The sequence below is a fragment of the Anser anser genome (genome assembly GCF_964211835.1).
Source record: "Anser anser genome assembly, chromosome: 4".
Taxonomy (NCBI): Eukaryota; Metazoa; Chordata; class Aves; order Anseriformes; family Anatidae; genus Anser; species Anser anser.
The window spans coordinates 44,025,453-44,043,306 of record NC_139724.1 but is presented as its reverse complement, the minus strand read 5'-3'; the positions used below and the strand labels follow the sequence as shown (position 1 = coordinate 44,043,306).

At 41.5% G+C, this 17,854-nt stretch overlaps 1 long non-coding RNA gene across 8 annotated transcripts in view; it reads right to left on the bottom strand.

Moving 5' to 3' along the window:
* Positions 1-17,854, bottom strand: part of LOC310898534 — a 136,479-nt gene that overhangs the window by 38,723 nt on the left and 79,902 nt on the right. Inside the window, exon 4 of one of the 8 annotated variants that reach the window (XR_014583403.1) lies at positions 384-535. The exons of 6 other annotated variants lie outside the window; for them this stretch is intronic. This is a non-coding gene — a long non-coding RNA (uncharacterized lncRNA). Of the gene's footprint in view, positions 1-383; positions 536-8,260; positions 8,372-17,854 lie in introns of all 8 variants that reach the window. One more of the 8 variants, XR_014583405.1, reaches the window with a different exon arrangement.

Below are 17,854 nucleotides of genomic sequence, written 5' to 3'. Positions count from 1 at the left end.
GCTATATTAAGCACACAAGCAGAATGCTCCGGGAATCCTATTTACACTAAAAACACCCTTACACATATCAGTGACATCATGGTGAATCACAATAGCAATGGGAAGTAGCAGAATTCCTGCTTAGATTACTGCAATTTTGAGATGAGTCAAAACTGGACAAACTACTGAACAGTGACTACTGTTGGCAGCTGTTTTTTTTGCCAAAAGCGTACAACTTTCAGAACCAGAGTGGGAAGTTTACATCATCAAAAAAAATCCCACAAATAGTGACGGATGAAATTCAACCCCGTCCACGGTACTGCTTGGCGGCACAGCAATATTTGGCACACACCACATCACGTCAACACGAAATAGCTACACGGGTACATGCCCGTGGACCTCACCATGCTCTCCGTGTATGTTGAAGTCGAGGTTGTATAGCAGACAAAATACATCCGCATTTGTGGACAGGAACAAGGTGAAGAGCCTGTGGTAGCTGTGTTGGTTCCATTGTTATTGTTGCCATTTGTTTGTTATTGTTTGTCAAGATTTATGTCTGTTTAGAACAAAACAAGCACTGAAAGTCTTGAAGGGTTGCTTAATGGAGGGAACAAGTTTCAACTTTATTCCCTGCTTTCATGCAATCAGAGGTTATGTTTATTTAGAAAGCTAACATTTATACAGATTATGTACTCTCAGTGCTTCCATGCCAAAAAATACATAACTAAAATGGGTCTTTCCATCACTCTTTCAGTTTTTGACCTATGATTGTTTTTACAGGAACTGGATCTTTTAAGCAATAACCTCTGGTGGAGTAAGGGGAAAGCACAGCACCTTGTGCAATAATTTGCAAACAGTGGTTTGAGCAAAAGGATATGCAAAATGCATTTAAATCACTCAACTCTCCAGACTACCCCAAACTCTGTTTGATTAGAATAATTTCCAGTGAGAATGGGAAGGGTCAAGCAAAGCTGGATCACTGTGGAGAGGGCCACCAGTTAAGAAAGTCAATTCTTTTATGCAATGTGAGATTTTATTTGATAAAGCCTCCCAACAAACTTGTCAAGGCATTAAATGCAGCAGAATTAGAATTATTAGAGATAGAAAATTGAGCCTCAAAACTCAGTGAGTAAGTATTCAAGCTGTAAATTTGCTTTTGTTGTATGTGCTGCTCATTATCCTGCTCTTGAAAATATTTGAAATGTTGCTGTTCTGTAAGCAAGTGAGCTAAGTGAGCATTTCTAAGAAAGAAATGTTTGTGTCATGTTTGTATGTGAGTGCGTACCTAAAACGCATTTTTGAAATCTACTCACAGTAAAAATGGAAGATTACTATGGTCAAAAGGCTCTACCTTGCCACTGTTTCTTTTAGTGTCTTGTCTTCAGGTTTAGATATCCAGCCTGATAGATGCCTTGCTTATGAACCACTGTGTAGAGATCATACTAAGCCATGTGCTCAGAGGGCTAGAAAACGCATACAGTTCTCAGCTGAGGCTCTTCCCTAGGAGACAATGGCTTTCCTATGGAACCATTCAACAAACCAAGAATGTGTGAAAAAAGAAATGTCCTTCTACTTTCCAATATTTTTCCAGCTGAAAAATAGTGACAAAGCTTAAGGATGTGATTTTTTTTTTCCCTCCCCATTCTCACACTTTCTAAATGTTTTCCAACTGGCAAAACAGTCGCTGTTACTTTGTGTTCTTTCCTGCCTTTACAAAAGAAAGTCTGAAGTACAGGAAAGCCCTGTTTGGAAATAGTGCTAGTATTCCTGTGTTTTGAACTATTTTTGGAGAAAAGAGTAGGATCAGATTATTTTTTTTTTCTTAATGACAAAATGAAAAATTCAGAAGCATTTGTCTCCGAAACATCTTCCTGAGCTTGTCAGAGGTGTATTTTTAACTGGCAGTTATTTTTCACTCGCCTTTATGGGACCATCTTTATTTCAGCCAAGTCTATCATACAGAGTCACTGCCTCTCAACAAATTTTTCAGTATTTTGCTTTAAATAGAGGTCTAGAGGCTGATTTGCATCAGCAAAGTGTTCATTAGGAAGGATTAAGCATGGTTAAGTGCCAAGGCTCCATGAAAGATAGCAAGGCTAAACACCATGCACCTTGTTTCCATTGACAATGACAACCCAAGCGTCATAATCAGAGGCTTTTTGCCTCCAATACATAGGGAAACCTAAAACTTTCATAATATAGTGCAAATTACCACTTTAGCAGCAGAGTAAATAATCACCGTTGACTTACTGCCTGCACCACATTCACCCCAGGCTAGTGTGTTGGTGGCATGAAATATGCTGTGCCGGGGGTGACGGGGGGTGTAGAGTGGTCTCACCCCTGGGGCTCCACTGATCAGCAAGACTTTAGGCCTTTTGTCTCACCCCTTTATGATGGGGTCTGTATTTTGTGGCACAGCTTGCACTCAGCACACCTTTGCAGGGGGGTTGGGAGCATGGATGGAGGCAGACATGCCTCTCCACAGCCTGGGGAAGTCTTGCAGGTTGGGGAAGCTCCTCCAGGCCCAAGTGAGTGAGAGGAGACCTTGGCCTGAAAAAAAGAGGGCAAGGATTTCATTCTTCTCATCTCCCTTGCTTGCATTGCCATGTGGGAGGAAGTACTGGACTCATTTTGTGAGTAGGTCCTGCCCATTTCAGAGCCAGAGGTAAGTGATGCTTCTGAGAGCTGGATCTGGAGCCCACTCAACTTGCTCTGGCTCTTTACTCAAAGCGCACAACTGCCTCCAAGTGAGGAAAATACCCCCAAGTATATCTGACTACTGAGCTGCTGCATTGCTTTGTGTTGGGCTACCCTTCTCTGTTCTTTCATGTAAGTGCTGCAATTAACTGGCATGCTGCTGTTAATGAAGATCTTTGTTCCAACAAAGGTGAGGAGGGTTCTGACTTTCAATAAATTTCTGATCACCTACAATCCTACAAAGTTTACCAAAGTGGCTGTAGGATTTAGCAGCCTTTCATCCTGTAATTACATGTTTTGTCTCAAGACTTATATTAAAGCTGGGGATGGAAGGTTCTCAGAAGACTTAGTAAATAACTGGAATGTGTAAGACTCTCTTTATTCAGAAAGTCTGCCTGGAAAGCTCATAAGATTAGGCTTTCCTGCAAGATTTTCTCTACTTCCTACTTGAAGACTGGCTGGAAATCTGAGAAGAGCCTTTCTGTTTCAGCTAAAGTGAGTAGGTGCCAAGGTTTTAGGAGGCTGAGAGAGGTGAGGGGAGGAAAAGGGAGTTACAAATTTCTTCAGAAATTCAGGTTCATCTTGACTTTTGGGAAGAAGTTACAATTCCTTTTTGTTTTGTCTGAACAAATTTATTCACTTTTATTTTGTCTAAACCATCTGGCTGAAGTACAGCTTGGGCATGACTTCCCTGAGATGTCACATTGAATTAATAGGTTTGTTCACAAGTCATAAAATGAAGCCTGTTTGTAAATCTTTGCAAGAGCTCGTCTACTCCATGCACCACTTGCCAGGCACACAGGAACCTCTTCTGCACTGCACAGAAGACCAACTCAGCCCAAATTATTCAAGATGTGCTTGTGCTGGGCTTGAACCAATTCCAAATCTGAACTGTGCCTCCAGGATGACCTTTGGTACAGGATCATCAGTCAATATAGAATTATTCTGATGTGAAGTGCTACATTTTCCAAAGGAACCAGCTTCATTTCTCCCTGCTTGTGTTAATACAAGTGCAGTTCAGTTTTTAAAGTATTGAAACAGCCAATAACCATATAAGAGCTTTGGAACTATGATCTGAAACCAGCTAGTCCTTGAATGGGACATCATCTGAAAATCCTTCACGGAAATAATGGTGTGGAAAGCAAAGCACCTGGCAAATATTTTACCATGTTTTCACCGCCAAAGAGGAGTATGCTCATGTATAGAAAGGTGTGCACTGTGTGTGTACATGTGATATAGAGTAAGATTTCACTACAAGAGAAGCTGTGCATCTGCATGTGCAATTTGAGTGGCCAAATAAGAAGTCATATAAGAACATAATGTCCCAGTCACAGAGCAATCACCTTGAATCATGGATAATGGTCAAAGGCATTTCAATTGCAAAATTTATGAAGCTAGGAAAGAAAATGGGAGTTAAATTGCAGGCAATTTACAGAACAACCAATTTTTCCCAACCAAGCTTTGGAGTTAACTTTTCAATAGCAGGAAATGTAGGTTAAGGACATGCAATGTAAATGAGCTCAGAACAGCCGCCTTTTTTTTTTTCTTTTTTTTTTTTTTTTCCTCAGAGACTTCACACAGTATAAGCGTGAACACTCAGGACATCTCCTGGACGCTCCAACCCATATCATTTCTAGACTTTGAGACCAGAAAATCAGAGAGAACAACCTCACTCAAAGCTAGAGAATAATTCAAATGCCATCCTTACAGATGAGAGATCCTCCCCCCACCAAACCCCAAAAAAGCACCATCAGTAGGACAACAAAAACATTTTTTTGAAGAAGAAAGGTATATGCCCTCCAGTTTTATTTTTGCTTCAATGATAGTCAATGACAGTGTAATTAACATATGAAATCACTTCTACCAGCTAGTTGCTACGACCCTTCTCCAAAACAGTGATGGGTTCTGCATTTTTCAGGTGCCCATCTTGAAATAAGGCGTAGACTTTTTTTTTTTTTTTTTGATCCTCCTAGTCTTCCCTCTCTCAAAAGCCAGTCCCAGGTAAGGTGTCTGAGCCTGATGGCCACAGCTCTTTCAGTAGAGAAGCTCTGTCCTACACTGTGCTACCAAGAATAAACACTGTGTTGAGCATAAGAGCCAAAAGAGAGGAAAAAAAAATCCCTCCCTTTCAATTTTTTCTTTCCTTGCAAGGCCAAACATGCTGTCTTTGGACAGATTTCAATCCTGCTTTAATTCATTAAAAAAGTGAAACAAAATCACCATTTACATCCTTGACAGCTGGCAGGTTTTATGTGTTCTTACTGTTCTTGCCAAGTCAAAAAAAAAAAAAAAAGTTTTCATTCAGCTCTGTCATGGATTTTTGGAGTGCTGGAAGTGTGAGAGATGTCAAAATGTACTCATAACAATGACATACAGTACCTGAAGGCAGGAACGTATTATGCTAATGTACTGGTGTAAAGGAAGTTACAATTCTCCTTTTTTTCTGAAAAAAAAAAAAAAAAGACCCACGACAACATCAGAAAACATACCAGTCCTGAAAGAGGGAGCATTTTGCTTTCTACAAAGTCATCTGACATGTTCCAAGATCTTTCTGTTCATCAGATTGCATTCCAACATATACTAGCGAAGAAGGAAAGAAAAAAAAAAAAAGGAAGGAAAAAAAAGCCAAAAATCTCATGTTTTACTAGCATTTCTGGATTCCTATTGCATCCATAAGGGGAGAATGGTCTTGCAGTTCAGGTGCTGGGAAGGGCTGCCAAAGTGCCAAAGGCAGATCCTGCTGTGGCCACAGACCCAGCCGGTGACATGGAGAAATGTGCTCTTGGCCGCTGTGCATCAGTTGTCTGGGTAGGAAGAGTTCACTTCCCTGTGTGACTATATTTGCACCATGTAACACAAGAGGACACTGGACGCAAACATTATAGTGGCAAGCAATGCGCTGAAGCTATTTCAGCAGAAATAAGGAGCAGAAATGGTCTCCAACTTTTATTTTCTGCGGCCATTCCCTGGTCCTGGTAAGACAATATGAGGAAGAAGAGCCCTTCTGAGTAAAAAACACTCATGTAGAAGGCCTGAGGCAAGATGCAAGCCCCCAGTGTTTCATGCCACGATACACACAGACCACAGCCTATATTGCATTGCACAGAACACATACCTTGTGTGCATGCAATCCAATTGTATGTACCTGAGCTGTATACAGTCAATTTTTTTATTTGTGAGAAAGGGGTTGTACAGAAAAGCTTGGCAGCTGTTTGAACTCTGTGGCATTAGGAAGAGTTATCTAGATCGTAGTTCAACGAAACCTTAGCTGCCCCTTGAATTATGATGGGGGCAAAGATAAACCAGAAATTGGACCTGCTGCTATTGAGTTTCCTTGTCTCACTGCCCATCCCAAGGAAATGTAAGTTAAATCTGCTTCAGTGCAAGCATACGAGATTAAACCTCCCATTGCAGCACTGTGCAGCTGTTTACATTAGAGAGAATTGCTACTGAAAAAAAGAAGAGAGTCCTGTGATATAATTACAATCCACGAGCACCCCATCACTATCATTTCCAGAGGCATTTGGGAGGCAGTTGTTGCAGATTTCAGAACTGAAGCTCACTCAGGAAGGACAGATGCCAGATCATTATTCTTGGCTTTAAGATAGAAAATAGCTTATGGGCATAGGTGTTATTTACTGCCTGCAGTACATTTCAAAGAACAGCTATCTTGTCAATCATATACTCTTTGTATTATTTGACTAGGTCATTTTAATTTTGCTGTGGTTAGTTACTTTAAAATCAGTGTTATTCTATGATCAGCTACCCCTTATCTATGGTGGTGAGAATAGCTTGGGGTTGCGAGTTAAAGACCACAAATATGACTAGTCTTGGCTCTGAAACTTTGAGGCCCATAGGCACAGTCTTCTCTTACAAAATGCAATCATTATGGCATGCATATAGCCCTAAGCTATTTCACTTATTAAGCCAACAACTGCTTAAAATGGCAAGCTGCTCTTGGAAAAATCAACTTGCTGCTTTTTGCCTGTACAAGATCCCTTCTGATACACATAAATTTTTAGAAAATCTAAGCCTAGGGCAATTGTCTACCTCTGAGATACAGTTACAACAGAATAATAAGTAGACTCTCTGATACACTTCTGTGCTCACCTTTACCCACAGTATGTGGGTGCAACAAGCAGAAATGATTTGTTCTCCGCAAGGCTAATTTTAAAAAAACACCAGTGGAAATGTGGCTTTGTGTGCATATTTGGTGTGAGGGCAATCAAGAAAAATATTAGCCTGAAGGAGCACAAATAGTGCAGTATCTTTCTCCAGAGCTGGTTCTGAGAAGTGTGGAAATGCAATTGTCTAAGATTGAGACACAACCAAGCTCATCACGTTTAGGTCATTCCTCTGTAGGAATGAACGTGGTACCCCAAATTTCAGTCTACAGCAAGACTGTAAAGTCCTCATACAAGTGCTTTGATCATGTTACAAAACTGGTGAGGTAAAAAGAATCAGAAAATAGAAAGGACAAAGCTGGAAAAGCAGGGAAATGCTGAAATTTATTTCTCCTTTTCCTTTCATTGCACTTGTGAAAGTTGTATGTAGCAATAGGAGAAGATCCTGGCTACCAACAAAAAAACTCCACACTAAAGGGCAATCTGAAGCATTGCTATGAATCACTAACATAGTTCTTGATAAAATTAGACCTGTGACAAGCCAAGGCTCATCAACTGCATGATGAACACATTGTTGTGCCTGAGCGGACACTGTCTGCTCTCTGGATGAGGAGTTTGGATAGGTGCTAACTTCCTCCAACCAATAAAACTTCGAAAGTATATTTTCAAAGGAGGAAAATCAGAAGTGGAAAAAGATGGTGGCATTGTGTCATGGTGTTGTCCCACGATGTGGTCTTTCGGACTCTGAGACTCTGATCTAACAGAGAGGTAGGCAACCTCCCCACTTCTTATTGTAAAAAGAGAGAGAGGAAAAAAAAAAGTCTTTAGCTAAAGCATTTCTTCAGATTTCTTTTATTTTCTTCTAGATTAAGTATCAGGTTGATGAGGTTGCAGATTTTTTAACCTCAGTGAGAAACCCCATCAGACTGGGAGAAATCCTCATTATCCAGGCTACAATCATGAAGTCCAACATGCTGTATACAAATCAATGCTCAAAGTGTCTATGTGGAAATACAGAGCTTTTAATGCTGGTGACCCAGCATTTTACTATGAGGGTAAAATGTTGGTGAGGGTAAAATGCCGGTGACCCCATTTACTCTGAGGGTGGTGAGGCACTGGAACAGGCTGCCCAGAGAAGCTGTGGATGCCCCGTCCCTGGAAGTGTTTAAGGCCAGGTTGGATGGGGCTTTGAGCAACCTGATCTAGTGGGAGGTGTCCCTCCCCAGGGCAGGGGGTTGGTATTAGATGGTCTTTAAGGTCCCTTCCAACCCAAGCCATTCTGTGGCTCTGTGAGCCAGCACGAGGTACGCACAAGGCCTCTGCAATGGCTCTGATTGCACCAGCACTCCCTTTCTGAGAAACAGCACTGATAACAGTCGTGTTCCCCTCCCTACGCCAAAACTGGCTTTCAGTTCCCCCATGATCGGCAGGTTACAGTGCATGCCATGACGAACACTGACCGTCCTCCCCGTGGGAAGGAGTGCCTTTCACCGGCGGTGATGTATGGCTGGACACGTGCAAAGTGCTGGCAGCTGTGGAGCTCTGGAACTCTTCAAGATAAAACACACTTTCTGAAAGTAAGATTACTTTTATTACTGAGCTGATGTGGAACAATTCATTTTATGAGGTATCTTTTCAAATAATTTAATTATCATATTAGCTGTTTTCATAGATTGTATTCTAAGGGCACAATTTTGTGACTGGATGAAAGATTGCCTCTCACCAGCTTCATTGTACAAACAGCCTGAAGCTCTCTCTGCATTAAATATCTACCCAGAAGTGGGCTGAATGTGTCTGGGAAGTGGAGAGATACTTTGGAAACAAAATGAGCTCTTGCACAAGCACTGTTTTTCGAGAGTTTTGTTCAGACATTCACATTTTCTAAAATAGCTAATAATCCTTTGGAGACTGAAAAATGAGTATTTCCATACTCTGTTTAATACTGATCAAATGATTTCACAATTGTTTATGGTCAGTATAATTTTGCTTTGGCTATATCAAGGTCAATATTAAAAATCACAAAAATCTGTGATTGCATATCTGGAAAAGTTCTACTTTTCCACATGAAATATAATGCAACACTGGGAATGCCAAAAAGCATATCTCTACACCTTATAAATGGTGTAGTTGCAAAAATTATTAACCTATGGAACTTGAAGCCAGAAGGGTTATAGAGAAATTATATAGGGCTATAGAGAAATTGGTCAATAGCATTGTTATCAAACTATTATTATTATGTATTCTAAAGTTATTATCCCTTTAAGTGAAAAGGGAATTAAAAATGTCATAGCACAAGAACTCCGAAATATTCCTAGTAAAGATAAAACAACCCCTAGAAGATGCAATCCACTATATGACACCTCTGTATTTCAAAATGATATTACTCATTTTTTTTCTTCCAAAAATAGTTTCAGCGTGGTTGGAATTTTGATCACAATATGATTGCATTTATCGAAACTGCATTTTGCAGGTGAAATGATCTTTTTGGAAGAAGTTTCGTCAATACCTTCCCTTTTTCCTCATCTGCTGGCATATCACACTCGCAGGAAAACTATCTCCAGTGTGCTGGAAAAACCTGTGGTGGCCACCATGTATTCTATTCAGAGAGCCCCAGAGGGCGTCAGACACATAAGCTACAGCTCCATGTTGTCAGCCGGTTGTCCCTTGCTGGGACATGGGTCTCACCATAATGGCAGGTGACTGTAAAGGAACTTCATGGAAACTGTTCTTCCTTTCCAAGTGACCGCAGCTGCAGGAGCATTGCTATTTGCTGAAGTACTGAACTGTGCACTCAGAGCAGGCACTCCAATATGCTAACCCAGCTGTGCGCCCCTGGACACTTCATTAATGAAATGAAGGAAGATTGCAGATAGCAGGGTGACACTAACATTGGCAAGCTGACAACCAAAAGTTGTCTGTACACACCCTCAGCTGGACTCACTGTCCTTCCTTTGACCCTGAGCTCCTTCCTCTAGCTTTGAGTAATGTGTGTAAGCACTCCCAGCTATTTCAGTATATCTTCTTCCTATTTTTCTTCCAGCATAAAAGATACTCCTCCCTCACTGCTCTTACTCATATTTGCCTTCCTTCCTTAGAAGTGAACACAACTTGTTGTGGTTGGTGAGCCTGAGCTCCATCCACTGGGAGAGATTCGTGAAATAGTTGAGCCCAGATCTGCAGAAACATTCATGTGCTCGGTTTCCAATGCAGCCTGTAAGAGTCAGCCCTCACCCTCAGCCCTCAGGAATGGCAGCTTCTGCCATGGCATAAACTCCGTACCACTTTAGTAGATTGTGATATCAACATCCTCACAGCTGGAAGATGTTTTTTTACAATATCTCAATGAAAAACACCTGCTGAAAAGCATGATCCTACACTACCTGCAAACTGTTCTGTCTAGAAGGACATGTTCTTTGTGCTTAACCTCCCATATGATACCAAAAAAAAAAAAAAAAGTGGGGGGGGTCTGTGAAGTCTTACCTAGCTTACTGAATTTCCCAGGGGATTATGGCTGAACTTCTCTGGGTGAAACGAAGTATGCAATGAAGTCATTTGCCTTTTCACCCTTTGAAGTCTGTCTCTGAGGATTATACTTCATACAGATGTTTGGATGGTCACATGAAATCTAAGCCATTTTGGGAACATGAGATGCTTATTATTTCAGTCTGATATCTTAAGTACATCACTAGCATGTTTTACGTTCGGTTAGATGTGCCGGAACTGGCATACATCTGAAGTTGATCCTGAGATGCCTCCTGTTCACAGCTGAAGACACCCAGAAAGAAAAGTGGGCAAGGGGAGCCATCCAGTGAAGGACCAAAACAGGTCTCCAGCTACCCCAGCATTTGGTAGTACGGCTGGGGAGAAAAAAAAAAAAAAAAAAGAAAAAAAAAAAAAGCCCATGGAGCTTTCCTTCTTGCCATGTAAGATACCTTAATTTCACCAAGTATTCAGACTGAAGAGATACTGGCTCCAAGCAGAGCATCTGCCAGTGGCAGGATCACCACTTCTGTGTCACTCACACAGGGAGGCAGGTAAGAAAATTAGATAGATGTGATAGATGAAATTTCCCTAAGTAGCTGGGGAGCAGAGAGAAACCCAAAATTACCCCCTGAATTATATGGTGTGTTTCTGTCTGAACAACAAAAAAGACTGAGAAAAAAAATGAAGAAATTAAAGACAAATGCAAACAATTATCAAGTGTGTATGAAGCTTTTCATTAATGTGGGACCAAAGTTACACAGTAGCATATAAAATCAGACAAATACACAAACTGCCAAATAAAAATTGCATTGTGGGAAACAGAATCTTAATTACATTTTTAAAATAATGATGGTTCATTACATAACAATTTCTTATGTTGCTGCTCTGAGATCCTATCCTAAAGTTGTCTGCATCTAAAAATCCAAGGACCAGAGCAAGAATATTAGTGGTGGCCAAAAGGGAAGGATTTTTCTCTTCCTCGGTTTTTTGTCATGGAAAAATATCTAAAAATGAATGTAAGTAACGAGGCAGCAGCTTGCAAAAATGCAAAGTCAAGCTTACCTGCGGCCCACCTCTACACCAATCTTGTTTACCCATCAACACCTCAGGAACAATTTCTTCTTCATTCACATTCCTCAACAGCAGCCTTTATTATATGGTGTACCACATCCTAACATTAATTAGCACTTCACTGGCAGGCTAAGTATCATTTTTCAAAAGGACTGCAATTAACAAAATAAAACAAATCCCTTTTTAGTTCAAGTAGCATTGCTTCTTTCCCCCTCTTCAAAGTGATGGTGTCAAATTGTTGCTTTCCTCTCGCGGTTTGCCGTAAACTAGCAACAATGGAAATATTTTCCAGTGCGCGACGGTTTTCACTTGCCTAATGCCTTTCACCTGAATATTTTAAAGCACTTAGCAAAAGCAAAGGGTGGGGAAGGATATTGATTTTCTTTGATTTTTCTTCAGTTTATATGAGGAGTTGCAGGCAGAGAGGTGGTAAGTAACTTGCCTCAGGTTACAGAATGACTCATCAGCAGAGTCAATAATAAAACCCAGTCTTCTGGAGTCTCTGATTATTCTGTTCACAAGATAATCCAAAAAAATGCGATGATTTCACTTCAACTCAAAGTTTGGTAATGTGTGTTTCTTGGAAAAAAGTGTTCTATTTGTGTTGGGGAAACATCCTGGTTTATTCATTGTGTTGATATAGTAAATTGCTAGCCCGTCCAGTGCTGGAGAGTAGTGCCAGTGACGTTCTGGGCTTAGAGTTCGTGAATGACTCTCACACAGTCATCATCTTGAAAGCTGTGTGGCAAACTCACAACTGTGAAGCCGCTGGAAAGGGCACAGCAGTATTAGTCTGCAACAGCTGGGAACCCACAGAGTCTTAATGGCAAAGAACGAAGCATAGTCACTTGAAATAAATACTCTTTATTTTTTTTTCATGTACTTGTTTGCAATATGATCTTCTCTCTGTGGAGGAATGCCTTAACAGAGGCAGCTTAAAGGTTTCTTTCCCTATCTTTGGAAACAAAATAACTGAAAAGAAAAAATTGACTTGAGCTCTTACATATAAAACCAGCTTAGATTTGTCATTAAAATACTATGGCTGAAAAGTGTTGATAAAACATAAAAATATTGACTGGCAATATTAACCCTTGTGAGCAGTCTGAGATCTTTATGGTATCGTGGTCTTTGGAGAGGATTTTGTGGCTGGACTGGCTCTCCTAAGGGGTGGCACGGGCTTCCCCATGCTGTGGCTATTGCAGGCCTCCCTGAGGAGCACAAGGACCTGAGATTGCCACCCCAGAACTCCCACAAAATCTGATGAGAGACTTGCTGGTGCTGTCTGTTTTTCTGAGGCATGTCTCTCAACTGGTTTTGTACTTAGAGGTGGGCGAGAAGAATACAGTATTGCCTCTGAAACATAAATTTCTCTTTTGGACAAAAATTGTATTTTTTTTTTCCATAATAAAGAAAGAAAGAAAGAAGGGGAAAAAAAAAGCGCTCCCCAGTAGTGTCTCTAGAAGGCCAGCCCCATTTTCCTGGGGGAGCTAACAAGGCAGCAGCTTCAATGACTTGTCCTCACAAGACAATTAAAGGTTTTCAACAGACTTCCTAGACCACTAAATAATCTTAGACCACCACAAAGAAAAAGACATTTGTAACATTCAGATCCTTTCTACTTCTATTTGAGATGAAATGCAGCAAAGCCACGTGGCAAGTGGTGTTGCTGAGCCAGCTGCCAGGTAGTACCTCCAAAAGCCTCCTGATGCATCCCCTGACATAGCAGCTGGTGGGATGTGCACATTGATCTACCCAGGCCTCAGTGAACTCTAAGGTTGGTCCAAAATTGTGGTACTTCAAGAACTGCTTCAATTGCTGATTGTTGCTCCGCAATTCTATACTTTGTCCTCCTTTTCAAGACTTTCCTGAATTTGGGTGTCCTGAAAGCTATTGCAGATAACACCATATCTGTGCTTTGCAACGAACTTTTAGGGCCTCCGTGCGGAGAAGGGTGCTGCTGACAAGCACAGTCCCCTTCCCATTAAATACTCCTGCGCTGTGAGGAAGTATGACTCCTAGTGGCTTTTTAGCCCATAGGAAGAAGGGTGATGCTACTTCTCTCTTTAACATGAAACTTGTCCCTTGGGCAGACCTTGTGCTGCACACCTTGGAAAACATTCTGACTTTTCAGGACCCAGACTTGTATGGCACAGCTGGGTCTTAATCAACCCTGTCACACAAATCTCTCAGCTTCATTTCTATACCAAAGTTTTTGTTTAAAAAAAAAAAAAAGATCTGGGAGAGACATCACAAAGGGACTAAAAGCTGTACTGGAGGTATCTCCCCTGCGGGCATTATTCCTCTGAATAGGGCCGAGTTTAGCGCAGGTCAAAAGAGAACTGCTGATCTGGAAATAATGGTGCATGCCAGAAAGACCCCGCCGTCACACCCAGCCCCCCGGCTGCGCACCCCCACCAGCCAGTGCCACAAAAGGAAACACAAACAAGGATTAGCTGCAAAATTGTTATTACAGCTCTGTGGAAGTAGCATTATTATGACGGTTATTATCACGCTCAGGTCATTAAAGACTGCAGCTCTGTGCCAGAGATGTGAAGCAGCAGCTTCAGAGATGCTCTTGGGAGTGATAGGTCCGTGCTGCCTCAGGCTGCTCACTGTTGCATTGCTTTCCAGGCAGTCTTGTAAAGTAGCCTCTGATAACGCATTCTAACAATATTTTACCATCAAATATAAAAAAAGTCATATTTGCAAAAAGCTGAAAATGACGCTATCTTACACAGCACGTGTATATGTTGGGCAGTCCAATGGACATTGCTCTGGGTTAGCTTCAGTGTATATCCCCTTCTAAAAAGAAAGTGTACTAAGAAAGTCCCTTTACTTTGTTTAATTACATCATGATGTGCACTATAAAACTCTATCCTAAAGGCATAAACTATGTTCAGGGGTGAACAACATAATAGGCGTTAGCACAGTAGTGGTGGGACAATTTTTTCAACTGTCAGGTGTTTTCTACCAACTGTAGATATTCCATACCAGCCTGCTACTAATCTCTTCCCTTCCCTTCCCTTCCCTACTAAGGCCTTCCAGCCAAATGTTAGATAAGGCCACTGGGTGTAATACTAACTTTAGCAGAAGTTCCAGGAAGGAAAGCTCTGTGATAATCTGCCTGGTTAAAACTTCCCTGAAATGAAGGTCAAAATGCCAGACTGAGTTACATTGGGCTAAGGGAAGGGACACAGCCAATCTCCTCCACCAGCTGGTTCCCAGAGACTCACACTCAGTGGAGAAGGGTCAGGAAAGGAATGGAAAAATACTGAGTGCTGTTTGGATTTGACTCACCCCCATCTTAAACTTCAGGTTTTTGGCCGCATACCTGGTGGGTGTAAAATGTCATGTAAAGGAAATTACAAATAAGCAGGGAAGTAAATCATCACCCTGAAGACCCAGCCAAAGCGAGGGCAGTGAGCAGTGGACATCATCGTTTCTTCCAGAAGTGGTCTCAGAGATGCCTCTCATCCCTGCCATCCCTTCCTTTTAAATTCTTTTTTTAACAAACAAACAAAACCAGCAGAAGACCCATTTGAATTTACACCACCAAGCCTAATTTACCTGTTGACAAGGCAAAACCTACACTGATATTATCTGTCCTTAAAGCAGGCCAGCATGAGGCTAGCTATCATGCAGGAAGCACTCAGTGACGGGAAGCATTTCCTAGATGGATCTATTTCAATAAGAGAAGAAGCACCCTGCCATCTTGACATCTAAATGTGGTAAAAGACAAAAAGCAACGTAGCCTCCACTGGCGTGCTTCATCCCCACAGACCGAGGTGGTGAGGGCAGACTGATCGTGTGGTGTTTTACACTAGAAACCTTCTCATCCTGGGGTCTCTGCTTATGCAAACACAAATCTTAGATGTCTAAATACATTTAAAGTCTGCTTGCACTATTATCTGTAGTGTTCTGTGTGACCCTCTTAAGCACTAGCTGTATGTATTGAGGTTATCAGAAATGGAAGACCTCCATGTCACCTTGTGTTATTAAAAATCCCTGTAAAATAATACAATAGTCACTTTACAGTAATACTTGCGAAGATACACTTGGAAAGCTCCCAAGATCTGTGGAAACAGATCAAGAAATAAAGATATATATATTTAACGGGTGAAAGAAATCCCATAGTATATAGCCTGCATCCATCCAGGAGAGCCAGGAAACTTGATCTGTAAACTCCTGTAAGCATGAATGGAGGTAACTACTTCTTTATACACAGAGGAAATCTTGTGCTTGTTAGACAGAAGGAGTATTCCAAAGCATCCCTCACCTGGTTGTGAATCTTGCTTTTCCATATACTTTCATCTTGCAAAGGAAAAACAGGCTTCAGCCATCCTAAGGAGATTCCTTCAGACTGCATGCTAGTGTACACAGCAGGGCAGTCATGACCATAGTGAAAGATCTGTATTTCATTGGCAAATATGCTTTCTGCAGTACCACTTGCCTTTTGAATATGTTTGAAAAATACGCGCTAGAACAGAGTGTTCCTGTTTGCTTTTCACACTGACAATTACCAGAGCTCAGGTTACAAGTACATTAAGTCCCCTATACATATGCCAAAGAGAAAAAAATGTGCTGCTTCCAACGGAATATGGGCTTTCCAAAAATCTCTTCCTATTCCCATCCGGGGCAGTGTTGCTCCCTGCATGATATTCTCCCCTCTAAAACTGGGTAAAAGAGGGTGATGATGGTTCATACCGGGTAAGCCTGGTATTAGTGGGCATGGGACTATGCTTTCAGAGAAAGTGTTGTCTCTGTAAGAGGAAAGGAAGAAAGCAAAAGTTTTGCAAGACGACACAAGTCCTAGGGTAAAATCACACCATGAGAGTGAGCGAGTAATGAAATGATGCCCTGGTTTTAAGCAGAGGCTGGGCCCTCCTTGAACACAGGTAATAAGAAGGCTAAGTTATAAAATAACATTGGAATGTCATATGCTTCATACATGCACCCCTTTGAGGAAGAAGTCAAGCAAAGGGGCGGGAGACCTGCAAAGGACCTGCAAGGATGAGCAAGGAGCTCTTGGAAAAACTCAAACAGAAGAAGGAAGTACACAGAATGTAGAAAAAAGGGACAGGCCGCTTGGGAGGAATACGGGAACGTTGTTGAGAGAGTATGCAGGGATGTGACAAGGAAGGCTAAGGGCTACTTGGAATTATATCTGGCAAGAGATGTCAAGGACATTAAGAAGGCCTTCTTCAAATGTATCAGTAGCAAAAGGAAGACTAGGGAAAATGTGGGCCCACTGCTGAATGGGGTGGGTGCCCTGGTGATGAAGGATGTGAAGAAGGCAGAGCTACTGAATTCCTTCTTTGCTTTAGTCTTTACTGGTAAGGTCAGCTTTCTGGAATCACAGGCCCTGGAGACAAGAGAGAAAGTCTGGAGAAAGGAGGCCTTTCCCTTGGTCAAGGAGGATTGGATTAGAGATCATTTAGGCAAACCTGACACCCACAAATCCATGGGCCCAGAGTGCTGAGGGAGCTGGTGGATGTTACTGTTAGGCCACTCTCCATCATCTTTGAAAGGTCGTGGAGAGCAGAGGAGGTTCCTGAGGACTGGAAAAAAGTCAAGATGTCATCTCTAAGCATGTGGGGGAGAAGAAGGTGAACAGGAGTAGTCAGCATGGATTCACCAAGGGGAAATAATACTTAATGATCTGACAGTCCACTCCAGGCATCTCACCAAAATGCTCCAAACTGCTTCCCAGGGATCCCTCCCCATATTTACCCACTGTAGACTGAATTTATTCTCCAACCTCTGGCTCCCAGCTATGCAAAAGGAGCAAATTGGCTGCTGCATGTTTCCTCTACGTGTCACTGGGCTGTTTTTAAAACCACATAAAACTACTTTGATGGAGCTGGACTCAGCCGAGCAATCCCTGTGCTTTTTGGGAAGACTGAGCTAACGTTGGTACACAGTGTTGATGTCTCCACCTGCAAGCAGTGCTGGCTTTTGAGCAGGAACTCAGGTAGTGGATTTAACCAGTCTGTCCTGAGAGGAGGATGAACTTAAAAATGGAATTCCAGCTTTAGAAATTATTTCCAGGATTAATGACAAGGGATATGTGAGCACCAGATCTACAAAACTGCTATGGAGCATTCAACAGAATTTACACCTCAAAACATGCACATAGGAAACAACGCTTCTCAGAGGATAAGTTGTTGTCTAACTCTGTAGTAAAGTATCAGAGGCACGTCAGTTTGGAGAGAGAAAGCCTCAGATGATCTGATCTCAAATGCTATGGATAGGAAAGGATTCCTACTTTTGTTTCCTTTTAAAGAAACCTAAGGCACATCAGCCTCAATAAGAAGAAAAGTTAGCCTTTTCTTTTTTTTTTTTTTTTTTGATATTTTATGTATGTTTAACTTAACATGACATTGGGAAAGATATTGATTCACTTACATCAAATTAACTTGTTGAACATTAACATTAACTAAGCCCAGTAATTCCTGTCAAGCCTCACGTGTTAATAAGGACACAATTATACAATCCTGGTC